Source organism: Haliotis cracherodii, unplaced genomic scaffold, assembly GCF_022045235.1.
Source record: "Haliotis cracherodii isolate W230 unplaced genomic scaffold, xgHalCrac1.p SCAF_1, whole genome shotgun sequence".
Lineage (NCBI taxonomy): Eukaryota > Metazoa > Mollusca > Gastropoda > Lepetellida > Haliotidae > Haliotis > Haliotis cracherodii.
The window spans coordinates 72,158,393-72,175,956 of record NW_027266264.1 but is presented as its reverse complement, the minus strand read 5'-3'; the positions used below and the strand labels follow the sequence as shown (position 1 = coordinate 72,175,956).

The 17,564-nt window shown below is 39.4% G+C and overlaps 1 protein-coding gene across 1 annotated transcript in view; it reads left to right on the top strand.

Annotated features, from left to right (window-relative positions):
- LOC139468968 (potassium/sodium hyperpolarization-activated cyclic nucleotide-gated channel 3-like) overlaps positions 1 to 17,564 on the top strand; it is a 181,846-nt gene that overhangs the window by 10,708 nt on the left and 153,574 nt on the right. The gene's annotated exons all lie outside the window — the stretch shown is intronic.

Below are 17,564 nucleotides of genomic sequence, written 5' to 3'. Positions count from 1 at the left end.
GTATACCATCATACTTCAAACCTCCCATAGTGTCAACAAGGTGACATCTTGACCAGGGTTCACAGAAGGTGGCGGATTCTCTGTGTTTTGAATTTTTCACACATGGGCCATTTTTATGTATATGTCATTGATAAAAAGAGTTAATTTTAGTTAATTGCCTATCACTATACCTTAAAATAATGTTAGAATACTTTAGGTCTTTATCATTAATACAAAATTGCAGCATCCTCATCACTGAGGTATTATAGTAGACATGTGGAGGGCATTTTCAAATTAGACGCATCAGTGACAAAGTGTATGTGTGATGCAATTCCCTACATTGACTTGTACCATATGTTTGCGTGTTTGTTCAAGTGAACACTTGACGTACCTTTGCATGTATTTGTTTCGGGTGTCACCAGTGGGGCAGGATGCGCTAATCTTTTAGAGAACATCTGGTATCATCACTATTTGATAGTGGAGAGCGTTTTGCCGTTTTATTTAAATGATGACCTTTTAACATTATTGTTTTATTTGGATAGTAAAATTTCATTCTGTAAAAAAACGTCACCCAATCTATCAAGTGGCCTTGCAGAATACGGCGAAAATGTTGTTTTCAGCCTTCTTTCTCTGTTACGTAGTTTTAAATATACTTCTTCAATTATTGCAATAGCTAACATATACTTACTAACATCAACAAATGGTTCACCTCAATTCAGCAAGCAGCGAAGAAAAATAGTAAACACGATTCGTAGACATTTCCCGCTTTGGTACACGGCATGGGTACGGATATTGTGCTGACACGAACCTTAGACGAACATTACCTGGTAACTTAGAGATTGTGCGGCGCATTACACCTCTGAGCTACTACCAAGGCATTAATAATGTTATTGTGGCTGCATGCACGCACAATTCGTGTTCAGCTCCTCCATGGTCTAGTGGTAGAGCGTCCACCCGGAGAGCTTCGGTCCGGGCTTCGATCCCCGGCCACGTCATACCAAAAATACGTCAAAAGATGGTACCTGTTGTGACTCAGCCTGGCGCAATGTATCCCAGTGGGCTAGGACTAAAAACTCGGCATTTGTCCAGAATAGTACAAGTAGCCACGCATACACGTGCATGTACGTCGCTATGTAAGTGATATAATCTTGGACGCGACGTTAAACCCTATTTCACTTTCAACCTCAACGCGTTTCACTCAAAATACATGTGTTTAGATCAATAAGTACTACGAGGGTATCGCGTCATAACCAATGGCATAGTATCAATATGTGTATTTGTGCAGATTCGACGAATACCAAGTGTTAGCCACACATACACGTGCATGTACGTCGCTATGTAAGTGTTATAATCTTGGACGCGACGTTAAGCCCTATTTCACCTCAACTCAAAACGTGTTTCACTCAAAATACATGTGTTTAGATCAATAAGTACTACGAGGGTATCGCGTCATAACCAATGGCATAGTATCACTATGTATATATGTGTAAATATGTGCAGATTCGACGAATTCCAAGTGTTACCTGTTGAAACTAGTGACCATGGTCGAATGAGCAACAATGCAGTTCGTCTTCTAATATGGCCAAGAGGTAATTTCTGCCACTCCCGATGCATTGCAACCGGTACAGTTGCCGGATTCTGCATCGGTGGATAACTTGCCTGCAGCCGATGTCCAAGAATGTGCCAAACATGTTCCATTGGATTCAAATCTGGACTCATGGCGGGTCAAGGCAAAGTGTCAGTAGCGTTTGTTTGCAGAATTATGTCATCCAGCACACGCTATTGAGTTTGGATTGTTTTTGTAGGGTTACAATGAACGTTTTCGGACAACAATGGCCATTTATATCCGACGATACAACTTTCCAGATCCAAAGTTGTTGTAGGTCTTTGAAAGGCATTTAGAAGTGATACACATAAGGAAGAGAATTTATGGACGTCAACTTCTTTATTATGAGGAACACAACGTTTCGGAGTACATGAGGTTTCAGGTGCCATGAGGCAGGGAGCATATATATGTACATGTCAGGACAACAAAATTAATAATATAACAAACGGTGGAAACTAAAATGGGGTGGAAACTTAAAGTAATTGTAGTTCCTATTTTGAATCAATTACAGTAATGTCGAAACTGTGTCATTGATGCAATTACAATATTGAACACTGTCATCATTATCTGTGTTTTTTTGTTTTTGCCAAGAGCTTCACTTTCAAGCATTTTCCCCCATTAATATTCGAAACTGGACGCGAGTGTTAGACATGCATGGTCGAAACAACAGGGAGAGATTGATAAATGTCTAGTTGTTGAGTTAAAGAATTTTGAAATTTGAGCTATACAATGTGCTGTGTGTAATAACAGGGCCACTTGTAGCCCATTGGTAAAGACGCTGAAAGTAGCTTTGCAGAAATGTGACTGTGTCAGGATTCGCTGATAGTTGTAACAACCTCGTCCCGGTCGTTCTCGGTGATCTGTCAACACTGTTTCGTGCGTGTGGGTTTCACCTGAGTGGCACTTTCATCTCTGATCCAAACACTGACACCCCGTGATATAAATAAAATAATGTACTACTTAAAATCACCCACTCAACGAATGTTGTTTGTTTTCATGTAAACGCTTTCACGAACCTCATGTCAAGAATGTTTTAAAACGTAGGGTATGATATGCAGAGAAATTGCATAAAGAGAATATTAGGATGTTCTTGTCAAACTTGTCAGGTCTCTCGGTGCAATAAGCATGACGTGTGTCAAGTCATTATGTATTTTATAACAGATCCAAGGAAGTGATGTATAGTTTTTAGTGTCATATAGGCAGAGAATAAGAAGTTCCAACTAGAATAGTTTTGCCACTCGCTGGTGTGTATTTCAGTAATGTCACGGTGTTTGAGGGTGGAATGCCTGAAGTGATGCAGGTCTCCGTTTCTACTGACTAAAGAAGCATACTATTTCACGTACATATATTGAACCACAACAGAAACGTCACCATGGATAGATATGAGAAACCTTATTTGTCCAAACACTGTAAAAATACTTCGAAACATATAAAAAAGATGAAACTTGGCAAAACTGATCTTCAAGGTTGAAATGAAAGTGTCAAATGTTCTTAAAGTGAAACACAACACTGGTCTCTAAGAAAATGGCATCACAAGTCAGTATCTCGTGTGTCCGCCATGTACACTGATGACTGTCGTGCAACGTCGATACATGGAATGGATGGGGCGGTTGATGAAGGGCATAGGCACTTGAGCCCACACTCTGAGGAACGCCTGACGAAGTTCAGCTGCAGTTATCGGCCTTGGTCGGACGTCATTCAGCCGTCTTTGAATCTCGTCCCACAGGTGCTCAATGGGATATACATCGGGACTGAGGGCAGGCCACTGCATGGTTCTGATGCCATTCTGCTGGAGGAAGTCTCTTGTTGCTCTCGAACGGGCGTTATCATGCTGAACCTCGTGGTTGCGGAAACGTGCCAAATGAGGTATGGCGTGTGGTCTCAAGACTTGATCAATGTACCGAGCTGCTGTGACACCATTCCCTCTCCCTGGACCGATGTTCTGGAAGACCACAGGGCCGACCTTCTGTGCAAGACCAATTCCACCCCACACCATCATGCTCGGACCACCCCACGAGTCTCTCTCAACAACACAAGCCACCGAATAACGTTCCCCATGGCGTCGCAAGACTCTCTCTCTCTCTCTCTGCCATCTGCTGTTGAGATACAGGAACGGCTCTCGTCTGGGAAGAGGACTCTTCTCTACTGCTGGTGGCGCCAATGCTGGTGCTGTGTTGGCCACTGAAGACGGTCCCGGCGATGACGTGGTGTCAGAATGGGTCCTCGGTGTGGCTTGTGACAGTGGAGGTGTCTGCTCGTCAATCGTGTCCGCACTTATGTGTCTCTGGTGTGTCCCCATTGTCTGTAGAGCAGTTTCCGCAGCAGTAACAAAGCGATCTTGAAGATGCTGTCGCACAATCTGACGATCCTGACGTCGGGTGGTGACCCTTGGTCTTCTACTACGTGGTCGGACATCTAGTGTTGGTGGTCTGGTACCGTTGCTGGCGCCTGTATATGGTCCTTACGTGGACTTGAAATGCATTGGCTACTTGCCGGGCGGTTTGTTCAGCTTGCAATCGTCAAAGGGATTAGTGTCGCCGATTTCTTGTCAATCTTGGCATGTGGTAGCAATTCAATAACGAATGAATGTTCTCCGATCTGGGTAGAGTTTTATAGGGCAAGACATGGGGGAACGCATGTGCGTTTCAATTTGCACGGAACTCACGTGCAACGGGTTACCATGGCCGTTGCCGTGATGTGTTTGGCGATTGGTATATTGTCATCTGCTTTGGGTTTTTTCATCAAATTTCATTTTTCCGGACATGGTAAAGTTAAATTTTAGAAACTTTGACAAAAATTACCCAGATAATTCAATGACAACTTTTCATTCAATGTTACTTGGGGTGATGTTTCTTTTGCGGTTCAGTATATTTGATAGTTTAGGATACATATGCGGGCCCCGGGCACGGTTAAAACAGAAATAATAGTTAGATCCGCTATCTGTTATAGATCCCCTTAAGCCAAGAGATGCAATAGCGATGACAATATTAATACTTTTTCTATGAGATGGCCAGCTCCTCGAACGTATATAATATATGAACAGATAAACAGACCAAAGAAATTCTATCAATTTCTAAAACTCCAAAATGAAATCATATCAATACGAAAAATCAAATTTTATCAATACTAAAACTCACAATAGATAAATGTACCCAATTCACACACATAAGTCCAAAAACAGGTACAGGTAGGTCAAAATTGCTGAGGCAGAATGCGACCTCTTAAACGCTTAAAGCATCAACTACATATACAGTGTGTCATGCCTGCCATCACTATATAATTACGATTATATAATGTATAACAATGTTGCAGCGTTACTTCAGAGCCACGTGATTCATAATTCTGATAAGGTGAGCTAACTGTGCTGTTACAACTGCAACTGTTTTTTACTTCAGTGAATATTCGCTCATATATGAAACGTTCTGTACATATGAATCCTTTCGTACAAAGAGAGCCATACATGATGACATATCTCCTTGTTTTCAGTGAGTTGTTCAGACAGCTTTTACAGTTTTAGACCAAGGTTATTTTAAGGTCGATCAAATCATAGAACAAGATTGTCTGGTCTCCGTATTGGATCAATATCCGTTAGGCAAATGCACCATATCATATGCCCCGCAATGCACCCAACACAATCAACCAGTCCGGAGAGTTTATATATAGATCCTGAATTCTCGGAAAACTGGTCTTTATCACGACTGTTGCGTGACACCATTGGGTGAAGTGTTTGGATTGCATCATATCGATGTGGACACGGACAAGTCCAAATAATCTCGGACCATAATTGACAAGTAATCTCGTACCCAGGTAGCTCCGACGTTTCATGGTGTGATCCTGATAGGCTAGACTAAAAGTCCTGACAGGTTTGTCAGCTGAAGGTCACATTTGATTTTTAAAGCTATCAATAGAGTTATGGAGGGCAACGAAGGACAAGGAGGCCCTATCTCAAGAGAACACTGATATTGTGTATATCTCAGCAGGACTCTAGACCACCAATTCCAGTCACTGTAGGATCTAGCTGGTAACCCTATGGGCCGTTTCTCAAGTCGATCACATGTTCTCATATTGGTTAAATCGTTTATGTTATGCAAAGCAGACAGAGGATAGGTGATTAAACATTTGCCAAGGACCACACAGAAATAGTGTAAATTGGGAATCTAAAATTATACTGTGTAATTGAATTATTTATCATCTGCGATCCAACTTTATGACCAAACACTTCAATGATCATGAACACGGACATACTTTATATTGATCAGTCCCCATTACATCGCACCTGGTTTGGATTAAAGATGCACGTGTCCTCGCCAATATCCGGTCCCGACAAGGATTAGCTCAATGTCTATGGGGGAGTGAGCCAGGATTTATCGCTGCTGTATTTCAGCTATATCCGGCCTGTCAGCCCAAGAGGAAACCAACGCAGGTCGTAGATGTTATCAACCTTTTACGGACAAATCGTTAATATTTGGGGTGTATCGGGGATTCGAACTCATAACCAGCGAAAATAGACACGGCTACGAGACGCATCTCTGCTCAGAATGTTCAGGTGGCTAATTATTATTATTATTGTTAATATTATTATTATTACTGGCACTCTCCCTCTCCCCCAATTAGATCTCTGACCCTCCGTACACCCCTACAACTCTACAAGGTGACTGAGGTTTTAAAAAAGCAAATGAATAAAAAACTTTGGAATTTTATTACAACTATCAATGATGGGAAACATCATATCTGAATGATGGAAAACATCATTTCTGAAGGGAGACATTTAATCAATCGTGTTGGCGCCTTGAATATTTGATGTTTGAAATCCGTCTGTAGTCTGAAAGTATGTATGCAGTTATTGACCGAAAACCATACCCACCCAATGCCATAACCGTTGGCATACGTACGATTGGCCAAATTTCGTTATCGTTCAAATTGGTCCAATCTGCATAATAGAGGTCTCTCTACAAATCTGGCTTAAAGCAAACAGTATTAATGGAAGTCACCATGCGGGGAATAATGTGTTTCTATACACAAATCCTGAAACCTTTAAGTTGATATTTCTGATCGATATATGACTGTCATGGAACTGTCCATATTTTATAATGACCTTTGTTCTTTGTTATAACTGTGCGTTTAATCTCCAGGTACGCCACACTTAAAGTGACTCATTATGGCTCGACTTCATAATTTTGTACACATGGGATGGGATGTATAATTCATAATGTCAACGACAAAGAATAACCAGACTCCAATATCTACCGAAACGGATTCCATAGCACAAACTAGGTACAATAATGATGCCAGTGCTGAATCAATGAAAAACAGTGCTGACACCAGGTGTTCGAGAAAAGGGTGAGCATGTCCTGCTCCACACTCACACAATTTTCATTAAAAACTTAAGGCTAGTGAGCCAAGAGGTGTGAAATATCCATGTAAGAACAAAGCATGAGATACCAGGGTGAATTATGTTGACAAGTGACGTGTCATATTTAGTACATTCCTCTGAACGTCCACCATAAAATATATTCATCCTTGACAGATGTCATGTGTTTGTCATCTAGTGGAGGAGAAGAGCTATTACCATTTTGCGTTCATTGGGTAAGTTTTATAGTTTTATGTTTTTAACCGGTTGCCCCGTTGTCCGTTTGTCGTGGAAGCAGATGACGTATTGCATATTGGCATTTTGGATTCATAATAAATGATTTGTAATAGTGCGTATCACCGTCGTCACCGGCGTCTTGTAATCTACACGTGTCCTAGAATTTGCATCTCCCCTTGAACATAATATTCTCTCCTTTCTTCTGAATGCACGCCAGAAACCTATGACTGTGGGTTCGAATCCCGGTTTATTTTTCTAGGTCTGTCAGTACCATACCCGTGCTCGTGGGTATCACCGAAGTGGTAAACATCTGAGACCTGCATCAATTCGGTCTTTCCTCTCACATCACGCTTACATGCCGAAAATACTTTTCAAAGCAGCGTTAACCCCAACTCACACACTGCAGCAGAATGACACATTCAAAGGTGCCTTGCAATATCGAACTCCTCTAGGTAACAAAGGTGATCCTTGATTAAAAAGCTTCACTTCAGATTGTAATGTTTGAATATAGTTTTCAGATTGTTGCAAATCACAACTAGAATAAACTGTTTTGTTTTCTTTGCTTTCTGCGATGCTAGAATGCAATCATCACGTGTTGAAAGTTCTCTACATTGGATCACCAACATAGGTCGACCTTTCGTGCCTGATTGCATGTGCAATGTAGTTGGCAGTAAAGTTTCAACGTCGCATTCACCTGTGTAATATCGTCTCGCATTGATGTTAAAATTCAAATAATGCATTTCTCATACACTGAATATGTCAATAATCGATAACTTAATCAATAGGCATTAGTAATAAAAAACAGGAATTTCACCTGAACGAAATCAGACAATTTGCAATGAAAGGCTACAGGGAGGGTCGAATCAGGGCAACACCATAGCTGAAATGTGATCATTTGCCACTATTACATATCAAGGGACGAAAATGTAACATTTGATACATACATTTGATGGTAACTACCTATAAGAATTTAAATATTCCCCTTACATACAGTTACTGCTAAATGGCCATATAACTATAGGTACTCATACTTACCAGACATACGTGGGAAGGCTCAATGCATATTATACTGCTAATAGGTAGAGGAATACTGGACAATCATCACTCACCAGCCACATGACAGTTGAATTATAGTTCTCCGGAGTATGGATGTGTCTGAGGAATGTGCAATTCCAGTTCCATGCTAAACACAAAGCAGATTTTGAAAGCACCTTTTAAGAGTGAGACTGTCTGCGGACTGCATATAGAGTGACAGCTGCTCACATAATGATAGGGCCGTATTCTGAAACATCTGTCCTAAGTTATAACATTTTCATGTATTCTGCAATTCCAGTCATTTCATCGAACTGATGTTTCAAGTGATGCTAATTAGTCCCATAAGTCATGTAGGAAGTCTCAAACTACCAGAGAAACATATATAGCCAGTCGATGACATCGCAATAAAGAGAAAATAACTGATGAGAAGTTGAGAGTTCCTAAGGGACGCTGCGAAGTCGGCATCTTATTTACAATTTATGATGATTCTGCTGGATCTGAGATGCATTGTTTAACGTACTTCATAGATATTTAAATCGACTACCACAGTTAGGAAATACGGATTCCGAACAGGCTAGAACAACCAGCCAACTACAACAGAATGAGTTGCAAAAGATCGTTGAGGGTGGGTGAGGAACGAAGCAACAACAAATTTGACCAACATTCAAACGTTCAGTATGTCTAATGTAGATTGCATATTAATTTGTGTTTGATTAGAGTGCAAAACATTCATCTATCTTTGAATCTGTCCATTACCAATGAGCAGGGTGAAGCATTGCTGCACACAAAACAGCTTTTCTGGAATCGTTAGGAAGCCTCTTCTGGTATCTCCCTATTGATAGTATTACTAGAGTAGGTTCGATACACGCTCACCTGGGCGCAGGTCGACATGGAGGACCGCCATGTGATGTGGAGAGTTGCATCACATGGGCGTGCTTCCAAGATTGCTAGCACCATACCCGTGCTCGCGGGTTTCCAAAGCAGTAAACGCCTCTGTCCTGTATCACCTATGGCTTTCTTCAAACATCACGCTGACACGCCGTGAAATAACTGAACTATTTTTCAAGCAGCGTTAAAGCCAAACGTATTCTCACAACACACGATGAAGATTTCTATGTTGATTGTGCTTGGCAAATCCTAATGGAAATGTATTAAAAAGACAAGTTTAACCACTTACGAGTGTGAGAAAACGTAAAATATTTCATGTCCTTCAATTTTGTGACCTTGACTTTTGACCTTCATATGTCAGGGCAAGGTCACTGTATATCAGGGTCATTACACGCTTCTATAGTTTGTGGCATAGATCTTTAAAACATATTATGACAACTATTTAGGAGGATGTCAATAAGCAATACACATCATTCAGTTTTGGCAGTGTATGTGTGCTATCAAAATTTGCTGATGATTTTCATTACATGAAGCTGGATAACATTAGAATCATATTCCAGTCGACAGTTTGAAACATTCATGCACTGTTGAAAGCAAGTGACAAAAGGAGAATATTTCAATTAGCTGAACTAAATGAACGCGAAATATCAGATCGAAGCTGATTAAGAACATTTAATAATACTAATTTTAGTCCGAAATAGTGTTTATTCGTTACGACAGATTTAGGTTTAATGTAGTATACATTGTGATTGAAGTCCATTCTGTTTTTGTCATGGCTTCTTAATCATTCATTACAGTTGGTGTTCTGATCATCGAAGGTCTAATTATCCATAGCACGTAGGGGTAATTCAGGCATATGAAGGCACGTCATAGTCAGGAACTTAAAATGACTATTAGGCAGATACAAATGCCAATATTTCCAGATGGAGAAAAAAGGAATTGGCTTCAGTTTTGACGTTGAGAAAAATTATCTGTTCCATGAAAAAGCTCACAGTAAGTCACATGACATTGACGCACATGAATCACTCAAACAAGATATTTATTTGAGAAAGACCGGCAAATGTTTCATAGCCTCAGGTCCAGGAATATGACATAACGACTGCCCTATTTGATATTCACAATAAGCATGGTTAAACATGAATGCTTAACAGGTACATGGGAAACTCTATTATACCACGAACGAACTAATGCAAAGAAAAGGATGCAAGTGTATGCATGAAAGATGAGCATTTATATCATTTACATATACTAGTATAAAAAGTCCGATGCGACAAAATGGTTGTTCCAAACGTCCAAAATTAACCTGACAGATAGCATCTCGAGACATGTATTTTTACAGCTATAAGAAATATGAATACAAATTTGGCCATTGATGTCTTTGACAGAATTGTTTGGGTTCTTCAGAAGGTTTGGCAATAAGGAATAAGGTATTCCACGGTGTTAAACGAATGGGAGCTTTTTAGAGAGATTCATTAAATGGGCCCTTAGCTATCCAATGTGTCTGTTTCTTATATCGGAGATTGACATTTAAAAGACACGTAACGTCCTTTCAGCTGGATCTAACAACGGCACATACTGCTTTGGACAGTAGCTTGCATCATGTTTGGCACTAAATTAGCCATTTTCTTTAGTTAAGGAATCGTTCGTCGGTATGTTTATTTTCCAAACACTGTTCTACTCCACTAAATAGAGAATAATTGAACGGTGTCTCATGCGCAAATGCAAACCGGATATGGCGTCAGAGACACCATCGTAGTATGACGTTGAATTATTGAGACAGTATCATGATCGTTCGATAGGTTCGCAATCACTTAGTCTGTGAGCGTAATGATCCAACTTTCCCACAGGAGAACATTCGTCCATATACCCTGTCAGTGACAGACATTAGTTTGAAGTAGGAACCAATGTATTTACTAAAGGCGAACGCTTACGTCATTCAACCTCCATGATTCCTCACGGGCCCTATACCGTTCTTTGATCAATGATTGAACGGCGTAAAAAGTTGCTCTCTGCAAGAGAAGGGATTAGGATTAATCGATGCCTATATTTGGGGAGACACTCAAGGAAATAGAAAACACCATAGATTTACGATGTAAAGTTTTGAAACTATCAAACCTAATCATTTTTATATGGCAGCAGTTTCCACACTCAACTTCCATATTATCAAAGCCGTTATCACCACAGTGGAAACAACGGAAGGGCGAGTAAAGTGTATTTGTACGGGACTTGTTGACACGTAAAATGTGCCGCCTCTTCCAGAAAATGACCAAAGGATACCAGATTAGAGTTGATGCTCCTGGTATTAAAGGACGAGATTCAATTAACCCAGTTAACGCGAGAAGTGTTTGTTTTACTCGACATCTCCCACAACCATCCCTCAATATTTGTCCAGTGTCTCTGGTAGACAGAACCACAAATGTCCACTGAACACTATTCCCGACTTTACCTGTCCATACCATGGAGATATCCTCATCACTGCAAAAGCAGCTCCGTATGTGCGTGAAGGTTATTTGATCATCCTGCAGTCGTATCTAATAAACACCTGTAACCAATAAGATATCACTAAGTCTTATAATTGAGCTTTCATGATGTTGCAAATCGGCACATTTCTCAATTTTCTAAAATTGAGCAAGCCATTTTACGTGTTTTCGTCTTATTTCGTATTGATCGTGGAGATGCGATGGTGCTATTAGGTCCAGCTTATGTTTATAGAATCCCTTTGCTTGTAAATCGACATGGATGCGAGGAATCAGTCTTCAACGCCTGACGCGCGAGACGGCTGTCGAAATTTCTTTTCAAAACTCACTAGAAACAACACGGATTAGCAGCATTGGTTTCTTTGTTGATTTGGCAAGGACTAGATTAGATAGGAGAGATTCCTGCCCTGTTCGAACCCCGCCACAAAGTCAATTAATTCCAACTTTTGCCTGTTCTCTCATCGATCTCACTGCTCTCTCTATCTCTCTCCTTACTTCTTTATGTGTGAAGAAATTCAGTCGTGGTATTGTGGACATTTGTAATCAGACTGTACAATTTTAATGCGTCGCGTTTCACAAGTGCCACGCGCAGCTCTGAGTGTGCCAGGACATCCACTGTGAATGTGTTATTATCAATCAAAGCATACCAAGCCTCACTTGCACAGTGGCTGGACGGGGACCTACACAGGAAAAGACAATGCCCCCTCGTAGAGTCAGGTTCCGGTGAGTACCTTAGACAGAACTTAATGTGGGGTGAAAGGCAAGTGTATAGGATTGCAGCGAGTCTAGACACAAAATTAACTCAAGGCTATTGCTTTAACTGCTTTTAGATAGCACGTTTATTTATCGGTTTCTTAGTGAAATACCTTCACTGTCGACCTTCGAATTTGCACCAATGTCATTAGGTGAATGTGGTTTTGACACCCTGTATCATCTTGTGCTTGGTTGTGTAGGGGAATTGTTGAAAGGCTTGGAAGACAGTTATGTTGATTCCATGCCTTCTGTTGAGGTTATCGATGACAGAATCGATAAGGACTTAATATCAGGCTCGTCTTTCCCACCATGTGTGTGGGTGCACTGAACATTCATTGGTGGTGTATGTTACAATGTTTGTGGACATTGCCTCTGTCAGTTTCTATATTTTAATTGTATCTACATCACATTAGTGTAACAGGTGTAATGTGATACAACTCAGTCATGTAAACGGAAGTTTCGTTTGTGATGACTTTATAGATTGTAGTATTAATGGCATTACATATTTATGTGGATACAGGCATAAGTAAAATAAAAGCCTATATAAGGAAGTCGCATTATGAAAATTCACAAGGGATATGTAGCTTGTCTCAAGCTGCGTTGTAAGTATAAATATATCTTATATACTGTGCATTTGCAAACCAATCATCAGTCGTGGATGCCAAATTGTTTCAAAAGTATGAAAAGCAAGAAATCGATGTACCGTTTTGGTTAATGCGTCCTCTTGTAATCATACTTTGTGACTTCAAACACTTTTTTCTTCTGATTTAGAGTTTCAACAATCAAAGCCAACAAAATGTTGATTTACATTTTTCAATTTGATATTGACCAAATGGTTATTTTCTGGTAGTGAGCATATGTGTGATATTCGTCTACATGAGTTGTTGACACATATTGCTACCATATTAACGTTAATTCCAGGTGACAAGGTAACATAATATTGCCGACACAATGGCTTTCATAATTTCCATCGACCTACTAAATGTAAAAACAAAACCCACAATGTGATTTTTTGTTGCTTTGTTGTTGTCATAGGAAAGGCACATCTGGTTCGATCTTCACTTTTGGGACGCCTACGAAAGTGCGAGGAATATGAAAGAGTGGTCAGCCAAATGAAAATTCTGTCAATTTCTACTGAAACAACCACTCAAACTTAACTATTCCATTTATTCACATTCTCGAGCGCAAGCAGCAACTTTACCTTAAACTCCTCTTGAAAGGAAACTTTCAACAACTATCTATAACTCTTAATGTTTATTCAAGGTAGCATGGTGTATTTTCAAGCACTTAATGTACAAACTTTTATAGGTAGAGACCCCATTAGAGCAAGTTTAAAGCTAATTTTTTTCTACTGTTGAAAGAATACAATTAATCAGACTTGTTTAACCAAGAAGAGCCTATGCATAGTACACCGAGTATGCCTTAGTCCCTACAATAGAGATATATTTTCTACTAGTGCTAAACTCTACCTCGACACTATTTACTCAGGGCGCTGACTTTCACTATCGACATGGTTGGAAAGGTATCGGTACGTCTTTTCATTACCTAACCTCGTATTACTTATTTACCGTCTAATCAGACAGCCCTTCTCCCCGGGGAAGTTCATACTTCAACCTGGACTACAGTTTCAGACGAATTGCCACTTCTGTACTGCAAGCATGTTTTTTTCAATCAGTTGGTCAAGAACTTGAGTGTTAAAGTTCTTTTTGAGTACTACGAATCTCAGTGATGTTACAAATGTGATTACTATTAGACTCAAATTCAACTTCTTTGTATTTTATTTTCGTTTGTACATATATTTGTTTTCGTTAGTGCCTCTTGAATGATATGTTAATCAAATCTTTGTAGTGTGTTACGACTATTCAAATGCTGAGTATCAGGGGTATATACTAAAACAATATTACATATTTGTTGATGACACTAATGATTATATGTTCCATATGGCATTATTAATCAATACCTTATTAAGTATGAAGGCCTTATGCCCATATACAAATAACATTTTGCAAGTATGGTAGCGGCAATCTACGTTATTATAACATTGTTCAACAAATACTTTCTTATTTCATAAGCATCAATAATCAAGCATAATGATTTTCTTTGTTCACTATCGTTTGTGGCAATAACCTTTTTAAGTGTATGCATATGTAAATTAGTGATATTCATCCTTGGTAGATATTTAAGTCTAATAGCATTAAAACGTAACACATACAAGTAAAAAATGACATCCATCCTTTCTACTGCAATCACATAAAGGACATTTTCTCATGCATATATATGCATATATATTTTCTGCCACCCACCTTCATTATTTCTCATCCGTAATAGTGCCCCTCTTTCCTGCACTAAGATGTTTCGAAGCTTTAATGCACTAATTGCATGAATATAATTTTCTGGTTCTAACAAACAAAACAACAAACAATAAAAACATGAGAAAATAGTAGATATCTCATGTTTGAAGCCCAATTTTCATACCTTACATTTTCCAAATAAAGTAACATGTTCTATACTTTTGGGGGGAGGCGTTCTTGATGCTTTGATAAAATTTTACACTATTACCTACCCTACGAACAAGTGAGCTGATATACATTAGACGTCGGCCACATTCATGATAAAGGGCTTTGTGGTTTGTGGTAAGAAGTTTTTATAAGACAGGATTTTCTCTATACTCTTAAATAGTGATCCCCCAAATTGCAGATACGTACAGATGAATTTGATTTATCTGACAACTAAATATCTTAAAGAATACTTAGGAGCCATCATATATATGATCCAGTTGTAGAAAATAACTCGAATAAAGCTATTTTGGCATGTGGAGCTGGATCAGTAACTGATTTACTTTCACTAAACTCGTGAAGACTAATCGTACATATCTATACGTGTTCACAACCTCTAAAGCTTGTCCCGTGTAATACGATATGTATTTAGCTGATAAGGTTCCTCCTCTTCTTCACAAACAAGTTAAAACTTTTGCAAGTTAACAGTCAGTCTCAACCTATCACCATAAGCATCTAGAATATATATCTGACGCTGTAAGCCACATATAGTGTCAGAAACCAGAATTACATCATCAGCAAATAGTTAGTTAGTGAGTTGTTATTAAACGTCACATCGGCAGTATTTCAGCCATATCGTGACATCAGCAAATAACCACATTAATATGGTTTTAAAGACAGACCAATTTTCTAACTGTGTACAATCAAACTATGTGTCAAGATGTGTACAAAGGAAAGTTACGCTTCATTGAACCATTATCGTATCGTCGCCAACATAAGTCCCACTACCGTTGTCGTCGTCATCATCATCATCATCATCATCATCATCATCAGCAGCAGCAGCAGCAGCAGCAGCAGCAGCATCAACATCATCAGCATCATCATGTTTATCCAAATGCGCGATTCAAAGATCCTGTCCTTGTAACGGGTACCAAACGCTTTTACAATAACAATCATCTTTTGGAGCAGTTTTATTCTGAATCTTTGCCATTCTCGTCTGGGATATAACGAACGTATTTGCATGTGTAACTTATGCTTCGATGCTGTTGGCTTCATATGATCAGATGAGACAGCTGCCTCTACATCTGAATTACATTCTCCCCGTACTGTTAATGTAGGTCAGTTTGTAATGTCTAGAAGCCACAATATCATGTATCTAACTATTATTATGAGTAGCCGTACTTGGACGTAGACAGACTTCCCTTGCTATAGATTCTCCAGTAGCATGGTCAAATATTCTAGCGACTTCCACTTAGATATTGACATCTCACCTTCAGTCTTGTTGATTGATACAATAAAAGTGACAAAACCTTTCTAGATTCATAAGAAATATCTGCCAAAACAGAGTCGATTGTACGATTCCGACTGTATCGTAAACTTGTGTTTATGAATCACTATCACATAGTGATGATGCCAGGTGATCGGGAAAAGGTGAGTGTATCCTGCCCCACCGGAGGCACCCTTCACAAATCATGCAAAGGCAAAACACGGGAGCATATGGTACAAATTTGGAAATGTCCTCAACATGTCTACCATAAAACCTTTTTTTACTGAGGCCTTGACAGGTGCAATCTTGATCAAACAACTTGTATGAAGCTCTTTGACATCTTGGTAAAAAAGAGCATGCTCGATCGTACCACAAAAGTGTGAAATGTAGACACCAATGGCTGCAGCAGCTGGAATACTGCTCGACAAAAAGGGAGAGCAGACTGTTGGAATGTTAAAGTCATCTCTCATGTCATACAGTCTTGTGGATAGAGTGTTTTGTCACTCTCAATCGTTATGCATAGATCTAAAATAAAACAGATGAAGCGGGCTCCTTTATTTCTAATTCAGGTGGATAAATCGGTGGAAAGGAATCGGCTATGTGATGGTTGTTGAACATTGATATATCCTGAGCTTAAGTTAAACTTCTTGGCCAAATTACCTTGTTTTGACTTTGCCAATCCGAGCAGAAATTCTTATTCATATGCCTAAAGAAATATATCAGCAAGAAGGGAGCACAATTGGTGCCTTAGGGTGTGTGGCATGTGGAGATTTCAAGCAGTGACAAGGTAGGTCATATCCCATTGCGGGAAATACAATACATGTTGGGCTGAAATAAACAGTACATAACAGGCTATTCATATTAACATGTGATAGGAAGGTAGACATGAGCGGCGTGTAACAATGAAGCAATTATGTGTATATGTGTGTGGCAAGGTAGAGGTGATCTGTGCATGGACAGGAAGGAATTATCCTCATATGGCAGTGTTAAATTAACCGTATGTGACAAGATATAAATGATTTTGTATTTAACGAGGCTGAATTAGCATGTGTCTAACAATAAGACATGAGTTGTATATGGCAACTTAGATGTGATGTGGGTGTAACAGTGTAGAAACTATCTGTAGATGGATATGTAGCGGTAATATAATTACCGGGATTGCGCTGGGATTCGAAGAATGGACTTTATGATCAGGAGATGTTGTGCGCCTTGTACACATGACAAAAGAGGAGAACCCCGTGATCATGCTGAAAATGTAAAGATGTTATGTATGGGATAGGTATCAGGTACAATGGGAAATTATCTACGTATAACCATGTAGAAGCAACACATGTTTTATCGCATGGTCGAAATGATCAAGGTATAACATGTTGAAATAGCGTTGTGTCATTGCAAGCTAGAATTGATCAATGTATAACAATGTAGAAAAACATGTCTTATTGCAAGGTCTACATGATCAAATGTATAACAATGTAGA